The sequence below is a fragment of the Rhinatrema bivittatum genome, unplaced genomic scaffold (assembly GCF_901001135.1).
Source record: "Rhinatrema bivittatum unplaced genomic scaffold, aRhiBiv1.1, whole genome shotgun sequence".
Classification (NCBI taxonomy): Eukaryota; Metazoa; Chordata; class Amphibia; order Gymnophiona; family Rhinatrematidae; genus Rhinatrema; species Rhinatrema bivittatum.
The window spans coordinates 87967-110869 of NW_021820903.1; the positions used below are offsets into that span (position 1 = coordinate 87967).

The 22903-nt window shown below is 45.8% G+C and overlaps 1 long non-coding RNA gene across 1 annotated transcript; it reads right to left on the minus strand.

Moving 5' to 3' along the window:
• Positions 1 to 3458: 3458 nt before the first annotated feature.
• LOC115082270 lies at positions 3459 to 21394 on the minus strand. Its single transcript, XR_003854118.1, has 2 exons — positions 21153 to 21394; positions 3459 to 4360 (listed from the first exon to the last, which is right to left on the minus strand). It is a non-coding gene; the product is annotated as an uncharacterized LOC115082270 (long non-coding RNA).
• Between the last annotated feature and the right edge of the window lie 1509 nt (positions 21395 to 22903).

Consider the following 22903-nt stretch of genomic DNA (forward strand, 5'->3'; position numbering starts at 1 on the left):
AGTAAGCTCCTATTTACCACGCATACAAAGTTCCCTAAGCTAAGGAGAATATTCTGTATTTGGGAGGGACAGTGTACACCTCTGTTCCGCATTGGATACATTATAAAAAAGCTGTGGCTCACAGGTTGTCTTGAACTAAGTGTATGATTAATGAGTAGCAAATCTATCATAATGCCCTATAAGGTCAACGTGAATTGTGTTCTAATTGTATTTGAAAATACATTTAGTTGAGTCTTTAAACTAGAGCTGGATCATCCAATAGGATGATCCAGCTCTAGTTTTACCTCATTCCATGGCTGGAAGTTCTAGTTCTGATTTCAGACAAAAGGCCTATAAGTTTAGCTATGCAAAGAGGTAAAACTAGGACTGTTGGTTAAAAAAAAGAGAGCCAGTTGAGAACCCCGCTTTAAAGAGGTGCTTTACAATATCTGTCTTATCTAGTGACTGCTCACAAACATGGGTATTGTTGACAGCAGCTGGAATTAACTCCATTCAAATGCACTAAAGAAAAATAGAGAGATTCATTACATTATTTGACTCACTGACTATACTATAACATTCAGTGGGGCGGCTGTATTAATTTGTAGCAGCAAATATGACACAGAACTGGCTGCACCTTATAGACCAACAAATTTATTGAGGCATGAGCTTTCAAAGCTGAAAGTCAATTGCCTAATTAAATAAACAAACATAGAAAGTGCCACCAGCCTCTGTTTTGTCTATACTGTGGCAGAATTCACTGTACAAGGGTTTTACTATATTTTGAAATGTACTTTATGCATTTATCTTGCAATTCAGGTCCCTGGCATGAATCTGTTAAGCTCTGCAGAGGAATTTAAATATACCTTCTCTTTTTCACATAACTGATAACCAAATTTGGGGCAAAAGTTTTTAAGAAAGGCCTGAGGAGATTAAAAGGATCGGAGGTGCAATCAGACTTTCTATCTACTTGACCTATGAAAAATGAAGATGTGTTAGATGTACATAAGTGTGGCTGATCGACTGACCCTTCTGTTTGATGCCCAGTTTTGCTGATATCTGATCATGGAGGAGAATGGTGCCATCATATATGTAGAAAATATTTTTCTAATATTAGACTGGTTGGCCAATGATTCTAAAATTGAGCTACTTTGGTTTAGTGTAAACTATGTTTAACCTCACAGTATGACAATCCCAAGAAATCAGTAAACAGAAAGAGGGTTAAATGCATATGAATGCTGAAGTTCTGGTAGCAGATATCTAAGCAAACATTGATTATTTATTTATCCTGCTGTGTTCTCAGCATTTATGAATGGGCTAAATGAGACATAAGTGGCATTAGTCTGTCCTCCATATGCAAATATGCATGTGGGCCCAATTAATGCAAGCTGTGGACTGGTGGAAGGGAGATGGGGAGAGAAAAGAGCACCAATATGGGGGATCTCTGCCCTCCAAAACCTCTCCAAGTCAAGTCACTCTACCCAACATACACACTGAAACCCCCCTCCCCCTCCCCTCACCTGCAGAAGTCCCTTACTCACTCCCCATCCACCCCATCTCCAGTACCAGGGAAGTAGCAAGAGAAAAAGGAGGAGGAGAAGAGTAACCTACTTGGCTTCCTTTGCTTCACTGGTCCTGGACTGAATGGTTTTGCCGCCCTATAGTCTGACCTGCATGCTGCAATACAAGCTAGATAAATTGAATAGATCATTGCAAATGCTGCAGTAATGAGCTCCTTACTATGGTATTTACATATGTAATTTGGCAGCTGTATAAAAGGCTATGATGTCATTTTTAATGCAGCCATGTAAGTGGTAGTAATGCTGCATTAATGGATCAAAATTATGTGATGCGGCTTAGCAGACAGACCACCAAAGGGCATTTAAAAGATTTTTCTGTGATACAGATGAATTATAAATTATGCTTTTAACACGAGGCTTTTATTTTTATTTGAAAAACAACTTTAGGCCATACATATTTGTAAGCCACATAACTGGTTGACTCAAGCACTCTTTCTATGGTTTCTGGTGTGACTGTAACCAACTCCCCCTGCACATCTTGCTGTGACTTGGGAGATGCCAATCCAACAAGTCACACAGGGATCTCAGCACTGCTCCTGGCTGGAATCAAGTCTCTTACTGAGGTAATAAGCCACACAGCCCTGCACAAAAGACAGAATGGACTCCAACTTGTATTCTGTTGCTGCTACAACACAAGCACAGTTGACAGTTCAATACATCAACAAAATGTCAGAGATTAGCTTCTCTCCACTAATCAACATATTTGGACTAATAAACCATAGTGTGACATCACAAACAGGCATTTGGTATTTTGGGATTGATTCTTTAAATGTAAATGCTTTCAAACCCAATTCTCCTTTCCAACCCAAATGGAAAACAGATTTTCTCACAAAGATTCTTCACATATACCTCTCTTATCATAGGTGCCAGCTCTGTGGGTGCAGTTAGTGCTTAAGCAACCCCAATATTAAGTAAACTCCTTCACTGTGTCCAGAGAGGAGTAATTTGTGTTGAGTTTAGTACTAATTCTGAAAAGTTGGCCCCCATGTCCCTTATGAACACTGTAGTGCATGACTATGTTTCATCAAGTCTCACTTCCTCTGGTAAAAGTCAAATAAAGATTTTTATTTTCTTATGTCTGGCCTTTCCTGGCCTTGCTGTTTGAAAGCCCAGCGAGAATTAGAATTGTACTATTTATACAGTGCCTGTATCAAGCATTCATCCACCTCAGTGCATTCATCCACCGCTTTCATGTTAATGTCCTAATTTACTGTGGATCCTCCTGCTCTGCTCTGCTCTGCTCTCTCTCTCTCTCTCTCTTTCTGTGATTCCTTGTTCCTTTTCTTTTTGTCAGATGCCCTGGACCCCACACACACTAAAACTCCCCCATATTTTTAGGGTGATCATTTAATCCTTCCTCCCTGCACCTGCATATTTCACTTATTCTACTCTTTGGTTTTTAAGCATGAAACACACTTTCCTGTCTCCTTCCTCTCTCTGTTTGTCATCCACAGCTCCCTGCAAACTCCAAACCTCCCTCCTCAAAAATAAAATTATGAGCAAATTCATGGCAACTGGTAAACTCTTTCCACCCATTCCCTAAACCACCTCCCTGTTCCCAAGTCTTGGATACATGATAACTCATGACATAAGCATAGACCACCACTGTTCTCAGTTCCGAAGGCTGCTGCATCACTGGTAGCATGTTTGTTTTGTGAAATTAAATAAAGCTTTTCTGTCCTGGATTTGTCTATCCAGGACTCAGGAGTAATGTAAGGCAATATTTCTTCCACAATGAAAAATGTTGCTCTTGTTCAAAAAAATCAAAATAAAGATAAAGAGAGACAAAAAAAACTATAACATTTATAGCAATGCAACTGTATTTAAATCTTACAACACCTTTGAAACTTAATATAGATCTTATGAATACAATAGTCCAAATATTAAAGGGGTTTCAGCAAGCCAGTAAACATTGTCTGGCCAACAAATACGGGTGATGCTGGATCTCTCTATTATTAACCCCTGAAGTCACTTTTTTTTTTTGTTAATATTTTTAATGCTGTTGAGCAAGCTTCTATTTTATAAAACCATAAAACATGAGTATTCTAGGTTAACTGCATTCAAAACAGTCCCAGCATGTGAGTATCATCCAGAAATCCAAAGTGTCTAAATTCCAACATGATATCCCGACACCAGCTGGTGTTTCTTATACCGACTGCATCAGGGGAAAGTTTAAAACTAGAGAAACGAAAGTAGTTGTAGGGTTGAAACCTCTCCATGTCTAGTGGTCAATGTTGAGCCTGAACCTCTCGTCTTGTACAAATAGTAGTGTCCTGGGTATGTAAATAAGTTACTGTCATGGAGGAACTTAACGACTTGATGACATCAAAATCAGCTGACTCACATCTCTTTGCGAAGGACCAGCTGTGCCCCATCTTCAATATACTTCGCCAGCATGTTGATGTCTTCGCAATATAACCAATGTGATGGTGAAATATCACACAAAGTCCAACTGACATAATGATAAAGTGTCACTCAATATCAGCATATTAATTCTCTCATGTGCATATCAAAATCACAAATCAGGGGACCTGATGATCCATATAATCAATATATATATTGCCAGCATGATGACATCCATGTCCACATCTCAAAGTCGTATGGTGGAAGATCAATTAATTTACATAACTAATTTACATTGTCCACATCCACTTTTCAGAATTACATCCAGGAGGACTAGTTGATCTTTGTAACATACTGTATGTATGTCACCAACCTGATGATGTCCACAAAAAACAACGGATGTCATAATGAAATGTCCCCCCGTGTTAACATTCTGATCTGGTCATATCCATAACAAACTACAAAAAGAAAAAGAAAAGCAATACATGTCATAAATGACAAATAGACCAATCAATGAAGTGTAGCATATATGGGGCTATCCTTCATATATGTCCAGATCCACATTGCTCCCAGCAGGTATAACTGTATTCAAATGGTAGATCCATGATTGTTCCCTCTGCAGTAATCTTGTGGAGAAGTTTCCCCCCTCGCCAATTGGGGAACACTACATCAGACACAGAAAATCTCAATTCATTAAATTAATGTTTTAATTCTATGCAAAGGGCGACTATAGGAGCTGTCAAAGATTGTTTGTTAATATAGTTTTGTTACTAAAGCTCTGTTGTTAAAGCTGGGAATTAGCAATCTGTTATTAGAACTCTGTTGCTAAAGCTGAGAGATAGCAATCTGTTAATAACGGAGTTGCTGGATATAGCAATCTGTTATTATTTAGAATAGTTATGGGTGGATCCTTGGACCAGTGGCAGGTGACCACGCCCTCAGGGGAAATCCCAAGAGGGACCACTGGTCAGGCTTAATGTAGGAGACAGACACACACTAGTTCTTTTATTAGACAATATATTACATAGAAACATAGAAATGACAGCAGAAGAAGACCAAATGGCCCATCTAGTCTGCCCAGCAAGCTACGCACTTTATCCATTTTTTCCCCTTTTTTTTCTCTCCCACCTGTTACTATTGGCTTCCAGTACCCTCCAGCCCTAATTCCCCTCCACCCCACCACCAATTTAGAGAGCAGCGCCGTATCTGCATCCAAGTGAACGTCCAGCTCAATTAGGGGTAGCAACTGCTGTAACAAGTAGGCCACACCCTTACCCCATACTCTTACCCACCCCTGTTTTTATTTTTTTGTTTGTTTTTTTTGTTTTTTGGGGTTTTTTGGAGATAGCAGCCCTCCATCCTTCCGCTCCGTGAAGGTGGAACACCAACTACTGGCCACTGGCATCCCGCTCTGTGAATGCCTCTGTGGCTACTGCCGCTCCTTGCAGTGTTTGAATGCCTCTGTGGCAACTGCCGCTCCGTGCAGAGTTTGAATGCCTCCTCTTTATTCACGCCCTCTAGACTTGATGGATCCACAGTGTTTATTAAACCACCAGAGGTGGCAGTAGTGAGCTGGAAGCGCCCGGCTGGGCTGTAGTCCCTCAGGTACTGGAACAGCGATCCCAAGGTGGCTGAGCTGTAGAGAAACTAAGAAAGTGAGTAGGCAAGACATGCAAAGTTCAGGAACAAGTCCTTGATGGTAACACTTACAATAGTCTTTTGAGGCAGCCCAGGAGTTGGCATGCATTAGGCCCTCAAGGAGCGAGTACCTGGTTCCAGGGAAAGCTCTGAGAGATAGATAGAAATTCATATTATAAGTAACAAAGACTTCTTAGTAAGCAGTATGTTAAACCACCAAAGGAGGCAGTAGTGAGCTGGAAGCGCCTGGCTGGGCTGTAGTCCCTCAGGTACTGGGAACAGCGATCCCAAGGTGGCTGAGCTGCAGAGAAACTAAGAAAGTGAGTAGATAGGATATGCAGAGTTCTGGAACAAGTCCTTGATGATAACACTCACACCCTAGTCTCTTGAGGCAGCCCAGGAGTTGGAATGCAGTAGGCCCTGGGACCAGGAGCGAGTACCTGGTCCCAGGGAAAGCTCTGAGAGATAGATGGAAACTCATTAATGTTGTAAGCAGCAATGACTTCTTAGCAGAAGTGGTATTCAGGAGCTGGTCCGGGACGTGGGCCCTTGAGGAGCGAGTACCGGTTCCGGACTGCGACCTGAAAAGAAAAAGAGAGAGCGAGGCCCCCGAGGAGCGGGTACCTCTAGTGAAGTCTGAGGAGGCAGAGTAGCTAGGTTTGCGGAGAGCAAGTCCCATCCGCAACGATATCCGGAGGTAGCGAATCCCATACCTTGCTAACTCATCTTGTTAGCGAAAACAGAGACCTTAAATATCTGGAGCTGATGACATAATCTCAGGGGGACACCCCTGAGGTTCGTGCCAACGCCTGTACATCAGTTGGGCCGCGCGCGTGCGCGCGCCCTTAGGCATCTGGTCAACATGGTGGCTTGCAGCGTCAAGCCGGTCAGGGAACGCCGGAGGAGGACAGCCTGGAGACACCGCAGCAGCTTGCCTTCCATCAACCCCAGAGGGAGTCGCTAATGAGGTAAGGTGGGCGGAGCAGAGACGTCGGACAGCGACGGACACAATAAGCTTCTATGTTCCACCATCCTAGTGTCTACAGTATGTGTAGTCTTGCCCACATAGACTTTATGGCATGGGCATTTGATCAAATAGACCACCCCAGAAGTTTTACAGTCAGTATCATAATGAAAGACAACCGGATAATCAACAGATGCAATCTATACCCTGTTGGTCTGTAGAGAAACATCACAGACTGAACAGGTCCCACATGGTTTGTGGCCTCTAAATGTCTCTCCTCTAGCAGCTCATATGTGAAGTCAGAATGTACCAACTTGACTTGTAAATTAGAGCCACGGGTGTAAGTGATCTTGGGAGGGTCATGAAACTCAGGATTTAACTATAGCATATGCCAATATTTTATACTGGATTCATGGACCAACTTCACCCGGGCTGAGAATGGTAAAATGCAAGTAAGGTGTTGATCATTTGATGTCGGTCGAGATAGAAAAAGCCATTCCCAGTGACAGTATTTAACATGGAGGAAAGCATGGCAAACCGTGTGTTTGGGGTAGCCCTGTTCAATAAACCATAGTATCATGATCTGTGACTGAAAAATAAAATCTTCTTGAGTAGTGCAGACCGACATAACCTCAAAAATGAATTGATAGGCAGCCTGAGTTTTAGATATCTTGGATGAGCACTATCAAAGCATAGGCTGTTCTAATCTGTAGGTTTGCGAAAAAGGTAATCTGAAAACCAGTTTCAGTTTTAATTTCTTTACAGAAAGGGTGGTGGACATATGGAACAGCCTCTAGTGGAGATGGTGGAGACAAGGACAGAATATGAATTCAAGAAAGCATAGGATAAACACTAGGGATGTGCAGAGTCCAAAAATCTTGTTTGCTTTATTCATTCATTCATTTTGTAGATCATTGTCATTCATCAGACTCATTTGGAACAAAAAAAGCAAGCTCCTTTCTTTCATTAATTTCTTTTGCTTTACCTTGAAATCATTGGGGGTAGTTCCCATCGACTTCATTGTAAAAGGGAAAAAAGGGCCAGGGCCCAGTCTTGATGCCAGGATCTGCTCTGAAACTGGGCCTCATCACCAAGTTATGGGCCTGGGCCTAAGTCTGGGCCAAACACCAGGGCCAGGCCAGAGGCCAGGTCCCATCACCTAGGCCCAATTCCGGTGCCAGAGACCAGCTGAGACTGGGTCTCATCCACAACGCAAAGGCCTGAGCCAAGGCCTGGACTTGGCCATAGACTCCAGGGCCTAGCCCAAGCTGGGACCTGTTGCTGAGACCCAGGTCTGATGCCAGGCCCCGATCAAGGCTGGATCCCATCGCCAATGTTCGGGTCTAGGCTTAGGCCCAGGCTCAAGGCCTAGCCTTGGATGCTCAGGATCAGGCCTTCTGCCATCTTCTTTCTTCTTCTGAAAACGAAAAATGATCTTATCTGCATGAAAGATGTGTCACAATGATACCACTATAGTGCCTTCCTCCAAAGTTGATGGTGCAATTTTGATGTATAGCCATCAAAATGTACAAATGTACAACTAAATGGCATCATCTGCTCTGAAGGAAGGCGTTGCAGCGGCATCACTGTGGCATGTCTTTTAGGCGGATGATGTTATTTTTAGTCTCCAGTGGAAGGCCTGGTCCTGGGCCTCCAGGCCTAGCTTTCAAGCTTGGGCCTGGGCCTATGCCTGGGCCCTGTTGATGGATCTCAGCTTTGGCCCAGGCCTAGGCATCAGCGATGACACCTGGCCTCAAACTAGGGCCCGTGTTGGGTCTAGGCCTGGGTCTCAGCCAGGCCCTGGTGTTGAAGCTGGCCTAGGCCTGAACTTTGGCAATGGGAACTAGTGATGGAACTAGGCTGAAGCCTGGTCCCACTGAAAGCCCGATTTGGTAATAGTGTACCCTATATGTTAGAGCAAACAATTTCCTGCTCGGAGCAGGAGTTAATAGTTAAGTGCTCCTTAAACCAGTACAGAAAAGCAGAAAAAAATGCTTTTCTGTACTGCCTCCTACTTAATATTGTTGCGATATTAAGTAGGAGGAAAAACAAAACTAATTTAACTTAAAAAAAAAAAATGCCAGTAGTGGGTTGCAGGAAATGGACGCTCAATTGACAAGCGTTGTTTCCTGAACCTCCTGGCTGTGCGGCTATACGGTTTTCCTAATCAGCGGATGGCCGATGCCGATTGGGTCCTTGCTAATGTGACCCCAAATTTAAATATTTCATGGCGCCCCCAGGAGGGGCACCTGGGGCTCCACCTGGGGCTGCACATTTTACTTTCTGAATCGCACGGGCATAACTAATAGGGCCATCATCATCCATTTGCATGTTGCTGGCGCTATTAATTTCAGGGGGGTTGTGCTCCTACCATGTGACAGGGACTGACCAATGGCACCGGTAGCCCCTGTGACATAGTAAGGGCAAAGGCTATCGGCGCCATTTTGATTACTGGCAGCCGATGGCCCGAGTGCAGGAGATCGTTCCCGGACCCCCGCTGGACCACCAGGGGCTTTTGGCAAGTCTTGGGGGACCCTCCTGACCCCCACAAGACTTGTCACAAGTCCAGCGGGGGTCCGGGACTGATCCGAAGGCACTGAGGAATGGTAGCAAGGCCCTTTTATAGGGCTGAAGCAGGAACAGGTGGATGACATCATCAGCGAGGGCTGCGGGGCTTTTCCCGCCGCTGGCCCTTTAACTACTGGGGAGAGGCCCGCGCCCGTGCCTATAGTGAGGCCAGGAAGAGGACAGGCTCGTTGGCGGCATCCCTGCTGCGTGGGATGCCTGAAGAACAGCGGCGTTGTCGGCGGCAGCCCTGCTGCAAAGGTGGAAGAAGAGGCAGGCTGCAGGAGTGGCTTCGTGCCGTGAAGAAGAGATTCTCGCTGGTGGCTCTAGGACCGCGGGAGGCCCGGAGCATTGCGGCTCGGCCTGCTGTGGGATGGCATTGGCATTGGCAGCGGCCTGGCTGGCCGCATTTGTAGCAGCAAGTAAGTGGGGGGCACTGCCCGCGGCTCGCGGGCAGTGCCACAACAAATGATGTCGCTATGATAAGCACTGACTGCACTCAGATGAACCCTGACAAAGGTGGTTTTGAGTTCAGCATCGAAGAGGTGCCATAAGTAATTCAGAAACTTTGGAATGGGGCAAGTGAATGGGTCCAAGCCATTCCCCTCGCACCAGACGGAGAACCTCTTCCACTTCAAGCTTTAAGACTTTCTGGTGGAAGGTTTCCTGGAAGTTGCCAGCACTTGAGACACGTTAACAGCAAATCCAGGACTGGAGGACTAAGCGCTCAACATCCAGGCCGTCAGGGCTAGTGCTCACAGGTTCGGATGGCGCAGTGCGCCCCGATTCTGTGTTATCAGGTTGGCCGTAGTCTCCAGAGTGATGGGATCCCTGATAGAAGGAGAGGGAACCAGACTTGTCTGGGCCAGTAGGGTGCCACCAGGATCATGGTCCCCTGGTCCTGCTGGAGCTTCAGAAGAGTTCTCATGAGCAGCAGAATAGGAGGGTACATGTATAGGAGGCCTGTGTCCCAATGAAGGGCAAAAGTGTCTGAGGCTGGGCATGCGTCCATCCTGAAAAGGGAGCAAAGGTCTGCGTATATAGAGTCTAGCCTAGTACTGCGGTTCCTCATGGGGCTCCTCCCCGTGGGAGTGGCCAACACCGCAGCACCCAAGAATCCACTCCAGGGAGGCTTTCCCCGTGGAGACATCGCGCTTGACTGGCGTTCAGGTGAGAGGACTGATTGCGGCAGGTGAAAGATCTTTACCCTTACCTTATCAGAAGAACCGGAAGTGAATTGCTGCTCGATAAAAAGCTGAGAGCAGTGAGATAACATCAGAGGCTTTCCCCGCGGAGACATTGCGCTTGATTAGCATTTGGGTGAGAGGACTGATTGCGGCAGGTGAAAAATCTTTACCCTTACCTTATCGGGAGAACAGGAAGTGAATTGCTGCTCGATAAAAAGCTGAGAGTAGCGGCGCGCAGCCGCCAGCACGCTTCCAAAGCCGCCTGCCAAAGGGGCGCGCCCCTGGGGGAAATTCTGCTGCTCAGATACCGACCCTGTTAGATGGGGAAAAAGTGCAAGATGAAGATCGTCGCTTCCACGCCGGTACCTAAGGAGGTGAGGGGACCGATGGACTCACATGTGAGAAGGGTTAGTCTAGTCTCGAAAGAGACTGTTTGATACATCAATATCTTCGGGGGCCTCCTCGAGTCCTGCCCAAGATCAAGCTTCCAATGTAACTCTTGGAAGTGAAGGGGATAGTTTCAAAGCTACCCCTAACTTAAGAGATGTAACATCTAGAGAATCAGCAGTGGTTTCAGATACAAATAATGCAGAGAAGGGAGAGATGGGAAAGATCGAAAGAGAGATCCCTGTTGAAGGGGATCAGGAAGTAGCTGCATCATCTGAACCTGAAAACATCACACTGCTAGATGTCTGGAGGGTTGTTAAGAATATGGAGGGAAAATTATCCCAGTCCATAGCTCGATCTTCAACTAACTTTATGAAAATTAAAGAGAGGTTGGAAGACCAAGGAAAACAAATAGAAGTTCTAGAAGCTGCAAGTGTTTCCTCTATATCACAAATTTCTTCTTTACAATCTACTGGGACTGCTTTTTTGAAGGACTCATTGACTATCGGCAAATGGAAAATTTAGATAATCTAAGAAGTAAAAATTTACATTTCCTGAATTTCCCAAGTACAAGACTTTTGTCTGCATATGAATTATTCAGGAAATATATTAAAGAGATACTGGGAATATCAAAGGAATTGTTAATTTCTAAAATGTATTATCTTTCAAAACAGAAAAGAGCTGTATTAGCCCCAGAGGGAGGTATAGATACTTTGTCAGAGCAAAATCCTAATTAAACAGCTTTCTTAGAAGCGTCAGTTGATGACATACAAACTAGAGCAATCACACAAATAAACCCACACACACCAACCAGTGTGTGTGGGTTTATTTGTGTAAACAAACCAAAAATACCAATGTACTGGTCTCTTATTAATATAGCACACTGACGCCAAATAAACTTATGTAAGACACTCTAATCACGAGCAGGCAATTATATGATCAACTCGTTTGTCATAGGGGTCTCTGTTACTTTAATTAACAATCCTCCGTGTATTTAGTTTTCTTTGTTTTTTAGGTTTTTTTGAAAAGTTGCCATGATAATTATAGGGAAAACATCCCAACTAAAGTCATATGAATAGTATTGAAACGGATACTTATCCACACTGAAAGGGTCCCAGATAACCCGACATGGCCATGTTTCGGACAGCAGTCCTGCTTCAGGGGAATGTTGGAAACCAATTCAGAAAACCATCTTCATTGTGGCTCAGCAATCCATCTTCATACGGCGCATTTGTCCGTGCCAATCCTTTTTTCAGAGGCGAGCTGGGACCCTTTCAGTGTGGATAAGTATCCGTTTCAATACTATTCATATGACTTTAGTTGGGATGTTTTCCCTATAATTATCGTGGCAACTTTTAAAAAAAACCAAAAAAACAATACAAACTAGAGCAACATTAATTGTTGTTTTTAGTTTGGAGCAAAACAAGTATTTAGTCCTGCAAAAAATACTTTAGAAATAAGGTATTTAAATTTTGTGGGCAAACAATTCAGGTATTTCCTGATGTTTTAAAGAATACCCAGATGAGAAGGAAAATTTTTCTTGGTTTAAAAGAGAGAGTGTTAGCCACAGGAGCTACATTCTTTCTTAAATTTCCTTGTCGATGCTTAATTATGTTTAATAAAAATAAGTTTGTTTTCTTGGAGCCAACACATTTAGAAGTTTTCCTAAATGATAAAGAAGGATGAGAAATTTTTAACAGCTCAAAATGGAAAAAGTCTTGGTCATTGCCTGAAGATGGTTGTATTGGATGTAACTCAAATTGTCTTTTTTCTTTGTTCATTGTAAAATGTATTAAGAAATTCAATAATGATATAAATTAAAAAAAAAAAAATGAATCCACTCCAACACCTCAAAACCATAACAGATTGCTAACTCCATGGATTCGGCTCAGCTCACTGCTTTGCAGGCTATTTCGGGCCTGGCCCAGCGAATCTCTGAACAACAGAATTCGTTGGCTAACTTGACTGTTGCCTTTAATCAGTTACATGCACAGATGAATACACCGACCACTGCAGGTAAAGAAATTACACCGCCAGAAGTGACGGTCAAGACTGCAGTGCCTCTGTCTGCTCCAACTTCTCGAGTGAAGTCTGGAGATGTAGAGGATTTATTAATCAACGTTGCATGCACTTTTCTCTGCAACCTAACCATTTTCCTACAGCTTATGCCAAGACTACCTATACGCTTTCGTATCTGGACGGAAGAGCGCTGGCTTGGGCCTCACTGCTGTGGGAGTGCAATGACCCTATCCTGAATGATCTTGCCGGGTTTCTTGAACTGTTCAAATCTGTATTTGATGACCCTGCCCAGTACTCGACAGCAGGATCAACCTTGGTTCATCTAAGACAAGGTAATAAACCTTTACCAGACTTCGCCATTGAATTCAAGATGTTGGCTTCTGAATTACATTGGTACCCTAGATGCCTGAAGACCCTCTTCTTTGAAGGCCTGAACTCCTAGTTGAAAGATGAGCTGGCGGCTCATGAGATGCCTGAAACCTTAGCAGAACTGATGAAGTTGGCAACAAGGATTGATCACCAACTTCGCGACAAGGTTCAAGAGGTCAAGAGCCCCAGAAGACCACCTCAGGGAGAGACTCGAGTCAAGTCTGTATCCAGGCCTATACCTCCAGGTCCTGTTGCCGGCGAAGAAGAACCAATGCAATTGGGCTGTAGTCATTTGCCTTCTAAAGAGAGATGAACTCGAAAGAGGTTGGGACTATGCATGTATTGTGAACAAGCTGGTCATGCTGTTCAAACATGCCCTATGTGTCTGGGAAACTGGCAGACCTAAGTCCTGTGGGAGGACTCTTCTTAGCTCTAACTGCACCCTCTCTTCCACTCTCTCTTCCAGTATCCTTAATCTGCAGACCTCTAGAATCCCAGACCCTTGCCTTAGTGGATTCTGGGGCAGGGGGAAATTTCATTTTGAAATGCCTAGTGGAACATTTGCAGATCCCCACCACTACCATGACGTCTCCCTCTACTTTTGTCCTCTATTCATGGGGAGCCCTTACAGGGTGAAGTAACCGTGCTTACAGAACCAGTGAGCTTACATACTGGTGCTCTTCATACAGAGACTATTTCTTTCTTTGTGCTAGAGAAGGCCATGCACCCTTTGGTACTTGGGCTACTGTGGCTGCAGAAACATATGCCAAAATTCAACTAGGCCACTTTGGAGCTTTCACTTTGGGGTCCAGATTGCCATGGCAAATGCTTGATGGAAGTCTCTCCAATACCATGCATACCAACTAACTTGTTGTTGCCTTGGTTGCCGCCTCAGTATGCATCTTTTCAAGATGTGCTCTCAAAAGAAGCCGCTGATGTATTACCTCCACACAGATCATATGACTGCACCATCAATTTGAAGCCTAATATGGAACCACCCAAAAGAAGGGTTTACCCTCTCTCTGTGGTAGAGAATAAAGCGATGTCAGAGTACATCCAAGAGAATCTCCAGAAAGGCTTCATAAGACCGTCCAAGTCTCCTGCCGGCGCAGGCTTCTTCTTTGTGGGGAAGAAGGACGGAACATTACATCCATGCATTGATTACAGAGGTCTGAATGAGTTCACCGAAAAGGATCGCTATCCCTTACCACTTATCTCGGAGCTATTCGACAGGTTACAGGGAGCCAAGATATTCTCCAAGCTTGACATCAAAGGAACTTATAACTTAGTTCGCATTCGCTCTGACGATGAATGGCAGACGGCTTTTAATACCCGGGATGGGCACTTTGAATATCTGGTGATGCCCTTCGGCTTGTGCGATGCCCCGGCTATCTTCCAAAACATGAGGAACGATATTCTGCGTGATTTACTCTATCAATGTGTCATTGTCTATTTAGACGACATCTTGATATTCTCCCAGGACCTGCAATACCATCAGGAAGATGTCAAAAGAGTTCTGCAGAGACTTCGCGAGAACTGCTTATACGCCAAGTTGGCTAAATGCGAATTCCACAAGGAATCCGTGCCCTTCTTAGGGTACATTGTCTCAAACAAAGGTTTCCAAATGGACCCTCAGAAGCTTGAGGGTATTCAAAAATGGACACAACCCACTGGCCTAAAAGCTCTAAGACGATTTTTGGGATTTACTAACTACTACAGGACCTTCATCAAAGATTATTCTTCATTGACTGTTCCATTAACAGCGATGACTAAGAAGGGAGCCAACATTGCCACTTGGTCTACGGAAGCTATGACAGCATTTCAGAAGTTAAAAGATGCCTTCTCAAGAAAACCATGTCTCCGCCATCCGGACCCTACACGACGCTTCATTGTGGAAGTCGATACCTCTGACGTAGGTGTAGGAGCCGTGCTAAGCCAGGCCAGTGACTAAGATCTTGCACCCCTGCTCATTCTCAGTGGAGAAGAACTACGGCATTGGGGATAAAGAATTGCTGGCAATAAAAATGGCATTTGAAGAATGGCGCCCCTGGCTTGAAGGTGCACAACATCAGATCACTGTTTACACTGATCACAAAAATCTGGAGTACCTCCGTCACGCTCAACACCTTAACCATAGACAGGTGAGGTGGTCCCTGTTCTTCAACAGATTTGACTTTGTGCTGAAATATTGCCCTAGTGATAAGAATGTCAGAGCAGACGCATTATCTTGCTCTTTTCTCTCTGAAGACATACCTGATGAACCTCAGCATATCATCGACCCGAAGAGAGTTATTCTGACAGCTACTCATCCGTTACCCCAGTGCAAGACCATCGTACCCTGCAATCTAAGAAAGAAATTGCTAGCATGGGCTCATGATTCGAAACTGGCCGGACACCCTGGTCAACGGCGAACACTGGCTAAGCTACAAAATTACTATTGGTGGCCCACCAAGAAGGAAGACACTTTTGCGTACGTAGCTTCCTGTTCAAATTGTGCCAGACAGAAACCTCTGCCCAGACATCCTTGGGGCCTGCTTCAACCCTTGCCAGTACCAGATGAGCCCTGGACCCACATTGCAACAGATTTTGTGGTGGACTTGCCCTTTCTGGAGGTAACAATACCATCTGGGTTACAGTGGATCAATTTTCGAAAATGGCTCACTTTGTGGTTCTCCCTGGCTTGCCTTCAACCATGGAACTTGCTAAACTATTCATCAGTCACATCTTCCGCCTACACGGCATGCCTAAACACATTGTTTCTAACAGAGGAGCTCAATTTACAGTAAATTTCTGGAAAGCCTTGTGTAAGAAATTCGACATCACACTTGACTTCACCTCTGCATACCATCCTCAGTTGAATGGCCAAACTGAGAGAATGAATAGAACTCTCAAACAGTTCCTCCACGCCTATGTTGGTTCACGACAGAATGACCAGGCTGAACTGTTGCCCTGGGCTGAATTCGCCATCAATTCGCATCCAGCATCATCTACTGGATCTACACCATTTCAAGTGGTCTACGGACGACAACCCTTGCCTCCTTTACCACTTCCACTTTCTGTGTCGTCCCCGGCAGCTCAAGCTGCTGCCAAAGATATACAGCAGCTCTGGAGAAAGACTAAAGAAATGCTCCAAAAAGCAGGACAAAGAGTTAAGAAAGGCTGTGGCGCTCACTATAGCAAGGCTCCTGAATTCCAGCCTGGTGATAAAGTCTGGCTGTCTACCAAACATTCAAGACTCAAGCTTCCATCTGCTCGATTTGTTCCACGCTTTGTCGGACCCTTTCCTATTCTCCGACGATTGGGCTCACTCACCTACAGTCTGAAACTTCCTCCAGCTATGAAGATTCATAATGCATTCCATGTTTTACTGCTGAAACCGCTTGTTCTTAGCGAGTTTTCCACCAAGACACCTGAACCTACTCCTGTTGATGCAGAAGAAGACATCGAGTATAAGGTTGATGCCATCCTTGATGTTAGAAAGAGAGGCAGAGTTTGGGAATACCTCCTGTCATGGGAGGGATACAGACCAGAAGAAAACTCTTGGGAACCATTGACTAATATCATGGACAAAGAGATGCTTCATCAATTTCATCGATTGCATCCTCAAAAACCAAGACCAGGTAAGCGGTCTGGAAGGGGCCCTTTGAAGGGGGGTACTGTTGCATCCATCGGTCTCAGACAGCTTCAACCTCTGTGCCTCACCTTTCTTCCTTCTCTCTCCTCAAGCCTTGGAAAGTTGGCTGCTGCCGCGTCTTCATGCCGCTCTCTCCGGCGTCCCCGAAACAGTAACGGTGTTCACCATGTTTCTCCTGAGGGCCTCCTAGGGTGCGCATGTGCACGCCACTCACGTCTTTATCCATGTCATGGCGAGAACCTCGGGGGCGTCCCCTCCGAGTGACGTCACAACATCCGGGTATTTAGCCTGCCCTTCGTTTGTTAACAAACTGAGTTAGCAAGGATCGTGAATGGATTGGACTGCCTCCGGTCTAAGCTGCTCTGCCACTTCCTTGCTGCCATTGGAAGCTCTCTCTGCCCTTCGGGGTAATTCATCACTAACCTTGGTACCTGCTCCTCGGGGGCTCTTATGCTTTCTTTCAGGTACCTGTCTGGGATATAGGGTACTCGCTCCTCGAGGGCCTGCTCTCCCTATCTTGGTGCCTACAATTCATCTACTTCTGCCTGCCAGGATCTTCATCTATACAGCTATCTACTTCAGTGAGTAACTAACCTTGTCAGTCTGTCTCACCTTCGGCTTCAGAGCTGCGAGTTGTCCCTGCATCCGGGACTTTCTCTACTACCTTGCGCAGCCTACCATCTACCTGAGTGTGGGACTGGTCTCCTCTGCTGAGGACCCCTGGACTACTTCTATTGGGTTACCTCACTGCTGCCGCCCCTGGGCAGTACCACCAAGCTGTATAATAAATACGAATTCTCTGTGTCTGCGTGTATAGAGACTAGCCTAGTACTGCGGCTCCTTATGGGGCTCCTTCCCGTGGGAGTGGCCATCACCGCAGTATCCAAGAATCCACTCCAACACCTCAAAACCATAATACAAAATTTTTCACTTGGCCATTATTCCAGATCCGGAGTTTGGCTGGGAACCCCAAGGTAAATTTAATCTGTTTTTGAAATAAACTCGTGCACAACGGAGAAAAGGATTTGCAGAGTGCTGCCACTTTCGCTGAATAATCCTGCGTAACTCGGATCTGGTGGCTTAGGTAGTGAATGACTGGCTGTTTCCTGACAGCCTGCGTGATTTTGGCTTTATGTGCAAAGTTTAGTATTCTGGCGATGACAATCCTATGGCGATCTTCCGCACCTCGCTTCAGGCCTAGCCTATGGGCCTGCTTGACAGTGAGTTTTCCCTTCAGGTCAGGTAGTTGTAATGCATCAGGCAGCCATGTTTGCAAAATATCTGTAGCTTTCCTTCCTGCCTGTTAGCGTCATCTTCTAACAGGGAAATTTGCCCCTCTGCTTGGTCCATCCGCGGGCCCAGCTCCGCCAGAGCTGATTTTACCTCTTCTAATTGGGAGCCAATATCTGCTAATTTTTCTTCCAGGGCCGAATGTATAATGTCTTATTTCTGAGAGCAATTGGTCATTGCGAGACTACTCTGGGGGGATACTTTTCTCTGCAAGGGTTCCGGCTGCCATTTTGTCCTCCTGGGTTCGTTGTTTGTCTTTGTCCCGTCTCCCACCTCTTATCGGTTTAGACGGGGGTGTTTTGTTCATAAAGGACACTATCGACATGAGCAAGTTGTTACCTGAACAGGCCGGGTAATCATCGGTTTTGGGTGGTGCGGCATCCGGAGCTATGCAGAGCTCGTCCAGCCTAGCCCAAGCACATCACGTGACCCTCCTTGGCTTTTTTAAGAGCCGACTCCAGTACAACTGACTGATGAGGGAGGTGGTGTCATTCGAACCCTAAGGCTTGCTGTATCAGATAGGTGGCATCCGCCTTCCTATTCATGGGAGGAATCAATATCGGGCGTTCCCACATCCCACTGTCTCCTTTGGGGCATCGACGAACTGGAGCACTTCCAGCATCTTATGGCAGGCATCCTCTTCTGTGAGGAGTTGGAAGGGGATGGCTTCAACTGTAAAGGAGAGATGCTCCAGAGGAGACCGACGCTTTTCTTCTGGTGGCGAGGGCTCCGAGAGATCACCAGAACCTTCAGAAGAGGTCTCAGAGGAGTCATCTCCCCGAGGGTCATATGGGCCTTCTTCCTTGCTGAAGTCCCCGGGGGGGCTTGCATGGGAGAGTCCTGCCTAAATCCTGAGGCCTGAGCACAGAAGGTCCTGGCGATACTGAGGGCATTGAGGGTACTGGGAGCCCCATCGGCAGTGATGGCGCTGACGGCCGTGAGAGACCTGATGTCCCTGCCTTCGGCTTTGGGAACTGTGGTCTCAGGATCAAAGGACCAGACAGTATTGATGGCCACTGCGTGTTCTCATTCTCGGAGATCCCCGTGATGGGAATTGGTCCCAAGGAAGGCATTGGGGCCACTGGGGAACCAAAGAGCCCCTGGGCACCGGTTGCGTCGGAAGGACACGGAGTAGGACGTCCAGACTCTCGAACAGGGGCGCCAAGAGAGATGGCACAGGCTCCGGCACTGGTATAGGGCCAGCGCCAGTGGTGGCTTGACGCCCTGCAGGGCTTGGAGCACCGCACTCTGCACCCTGTGGTCCAACTCCTCCTGGAAGTCTGGTTAAGACAGGACTGATGGAGAGGGTTGAGGTTTCACCGGAGCCTCCACAAAACCCCGAGGAGGCTTGGCGCCCATCACTGCTAATGGTGGGGAATGCCTTGGACTCTTGGGCCTGTCGGAGAATGGGGCCTCCTCGCCATGGGGTCTCTTTGGTGGCAGCATGGCTACCACTGGTGCTGCACCGGAACCGGAGTTGTGCGCCGACAGCAACTGGTGTCGATGCTTATGGGACTTCCCACAGTGCTTGGTCCAGTCTTTCCCTGGCACTGCGGAAGCTGAGGATCCCGAAGTCCTGAAGAGCACTGAAATCAGTGAGGGTCAATCACCGGCTCCTCACTTCTTGGATGAACTCGCTGGGGGCATGGACAGGGGCAGGGTATCACTCGGTTCCCCTCAACCCCCAGGCGTCAGAGAATCCAAAGCCGGCGTGGATGAAGTGGACTTCTTCGGCCTAAAACGTTTCTCCATTTTATTGAGCCAAGCACAATGGCCTTTGAGGGTCATCTGATCACACAGCTGATACCCTTGGACTTTGTGCGATGCCCCCAGGCAGAGGATGTAGACTTCATGCGGATCTGTGATAGACATGGTCCACGGGCACTGGGGGCACCGATGAAAACCGGACGATGCCATAAAAGTAATCCGGCGAACAAAGGTAGAAGTAAAAATACCTACAGCGCCGGGAAAAGCACCGACCAGAGAAGGGGGACCTGACGTAGGATGGGTTAAAAAAAAAAGCTGTTTTAAGCACAAAATATACTTGAAGAGCAGAGCTCCAAAACCAGTGAGGCAACTATCACCGAGGAAAAAAAGAGACTAAAGGGGAACCGTGCATGGATGCGTGGATGCTGGGCATCCTCAGTGTGCTAGTCAAAGTTCTAGAAACTTTGACAAAAGGTTTCTGTGCTGGCCTCCACCCGATGATGTCACCCATCTGTGAGGACTACCATCCTGCTGGTCCTAGCAGAAAACACTAGTCAAGGAAGATTTTTGATTAAGGAAGTATTTTTCTCTTTTGTTGTGAGGAGGTTTTTAAACCATCCCTTCCCACTGGGAGCCAGGCTGGTATAGCAGGTTCTCGATCCCTAAGAAATTTCTGCATGAGGAGTCCCCTTCTAAAAAAAAAATAACTAAGGAGACGAAGTAAGACCTGGAGACTCCCATCTGGATCTCCACCCATATGGGACCAGGACACAGGCCTGAGTGTTCGGGAATGTGCTGGAGACCCAGGTAGGACTGTTTTTTCTGTGTTCGAGGAGACCTCCCCAATAGGATTCCCGTTAGGCTGTTGAGAGTGTTATGCGGACTTAAATATCACCATGGGAAGCTCTGCCTAGACACCTGAAGTGAAGGGCACCTACCCAGAGGAGGAACATAACCTGTACCCAACTCAGCTGTATCTTTATTTTTATAGATAAAATGGACTTTAATTTGACTTTTAACAAATCAGTAAACTTATATTTTAACACCCAGTGCCTTGTCCTGCCTGGTTTGTCCCAGCATCTCCTCCCATGTGTATACTATCAATACACACAGGGAATAACACTCCATTGCCTGGGCCATAAGCAAGAACTTCCTCTCAATAAAAAGAATTCACCTCTGGGATAGAGAGTACAAGCCATGGGAGGAGCGCTAGCTGGAGAAGCTCAGAAAATATACATATGTTTCTGTGCCCTTGTGATTAAAAACCCTGGTAAGGGTTACACTTGCATACATCTGCACACACACACACACGCACACACACCCAGAGCAACTATATCACAGTCCCACGCCCCCAGAACAACTGTAGCAAATGCGTGCACACATCTACACACTCGCACAACCCCCAGAGCAAGTGTAACACACACACACACACGCACCCACACCCACCCACCCACCCACACACCCATACCCCCAGAGCAACTACAACGTACCTTTGCTTTTCATAAAACTTAAGTTGCCACTCAATTCTAGACCTGTATTTTTATCATTAAGGACAAATCACTGTTTCCTATTTCCTTTATGAGTGGCTTAGGTTCGTCTATTACATCATCTGAAGGGTCTTTATTCCCAGCTGGTCACCTCATTACAGTGGCTTTGTTTTCCTTTTGTTTTCAAATTTTCCTGCCAGGGAAGTTCTAGCTTCATCTGCAATTACAGGTTTGCCCTCAGATGTTTACCTGAAAAAAATTCAATAAGCAAAGTGTCAAATGGAAAAGGGGAAAGGAATCATTTCCCTTCTTTTCACATTTCTGGCGCTTCAGATATCTGAATTACATTTTCTTAGGAAGGGGAGGGGGAGGGGGAGGAAAAATGGAAGAGAAGGAGGAAGAAAAAGGGAGAGTGAGCGAGAGCACACGGGAGGAGAACCAGAGGACAAAAGGGAAAGATAGGGGAGAATGAGAGAAGAGGTGAAGTAACCGGAACGGAAAGAGGAAGCTACATAAACAGGTGGAGAATGGAAGACAGGTGATTTGGGGGGGGGGTGGGGGTAGATGAAGAAGCAATTAGAAATTTATCTAGAAGGATCTAGCATGGGGCTGACATAATATAACCCTGCCTGAAATTCAGCACACAGTTTCTTAATGTGGGTGCTAAAAAAAAAAAAAAGAAAAAAAACATTAATTCCCGATGCAGTAAGCAAATAGTATGCTAATGCACCGGGAGTTAAAAAATACATGCAAACACAAAAAGGCAGGCACAAACCTGAGTTAGGATGTGCACTCAGCAAGGATCGATCGCATTTTTAACTCACGTGGAGGGGGAGGGAGTCTCTTTGACAGGACTTAAATGTACAAAAATCATATTTTTTGTACATGATAGAGACCTGGGTGTTCTACTAGATAACCGACTCAGCCTCAGCAAGTTCGTAAACAACACCACAAAAGAATGCTTCTATAAACTGCAAGTATTAAAAAAACTAAAACCACTTTTACTCCACAGAGACTTCCGCCTGGTACTACAATTCATCATACTCCCGAAACTGGACTATTGCAATTCACTCCTGCTGGGCCTTCCTGCCAGCACCATCAAACCACTCCAGATGGTCCTTAACGCCACGGCCAGAATTCTCACAAACACTAACAAACGGGATCATATCACCCCCATCCTCCAGCACCTTCACTGGCTGCCGATTAAACACAGGATACACTTCAAAACCCTTATGATGATACACAAGGCCCTTCACAACATCTCCCCTCTCAACCTAACTTTTCCACTCCAACAGCACATCACCAAGAGACCAACTAGAAATGCGTACAAGAACTTGCTACTCACCCAACCGGCAAAATCTTCCCTGAGGAAACGCGCTCTTTCTACGGCGGGTCCCCTACTCTGGAATTCGCTCCCTCCGGACCTTCGCCTAGAACCCTGCCATAGGACATTCAAAAAGAAGATAAAGACTTGGCTTTTCACCCAAGCTTTCCTGGAGAACTAAGACCCAAGGATTTCAAGGACATTTTAGACCCCAATCCCTTTTGCCTAAATCCCTGCCATAGATCTCTCAAAAAGTAACAATAGTCTTAGCTTTTCACCCAAACTTTCCCAGAATCCTAGACCCGAGGAATACGAATACATTATAGACCCCGATCCCTTCTCTTGCTGTACATATGTTTCTTAATAGTTCTACTTTGCAGTTTAATCAGGCCTTTGTTTGTTTTCTGTAAATTCTTTAAATTCTTTATTG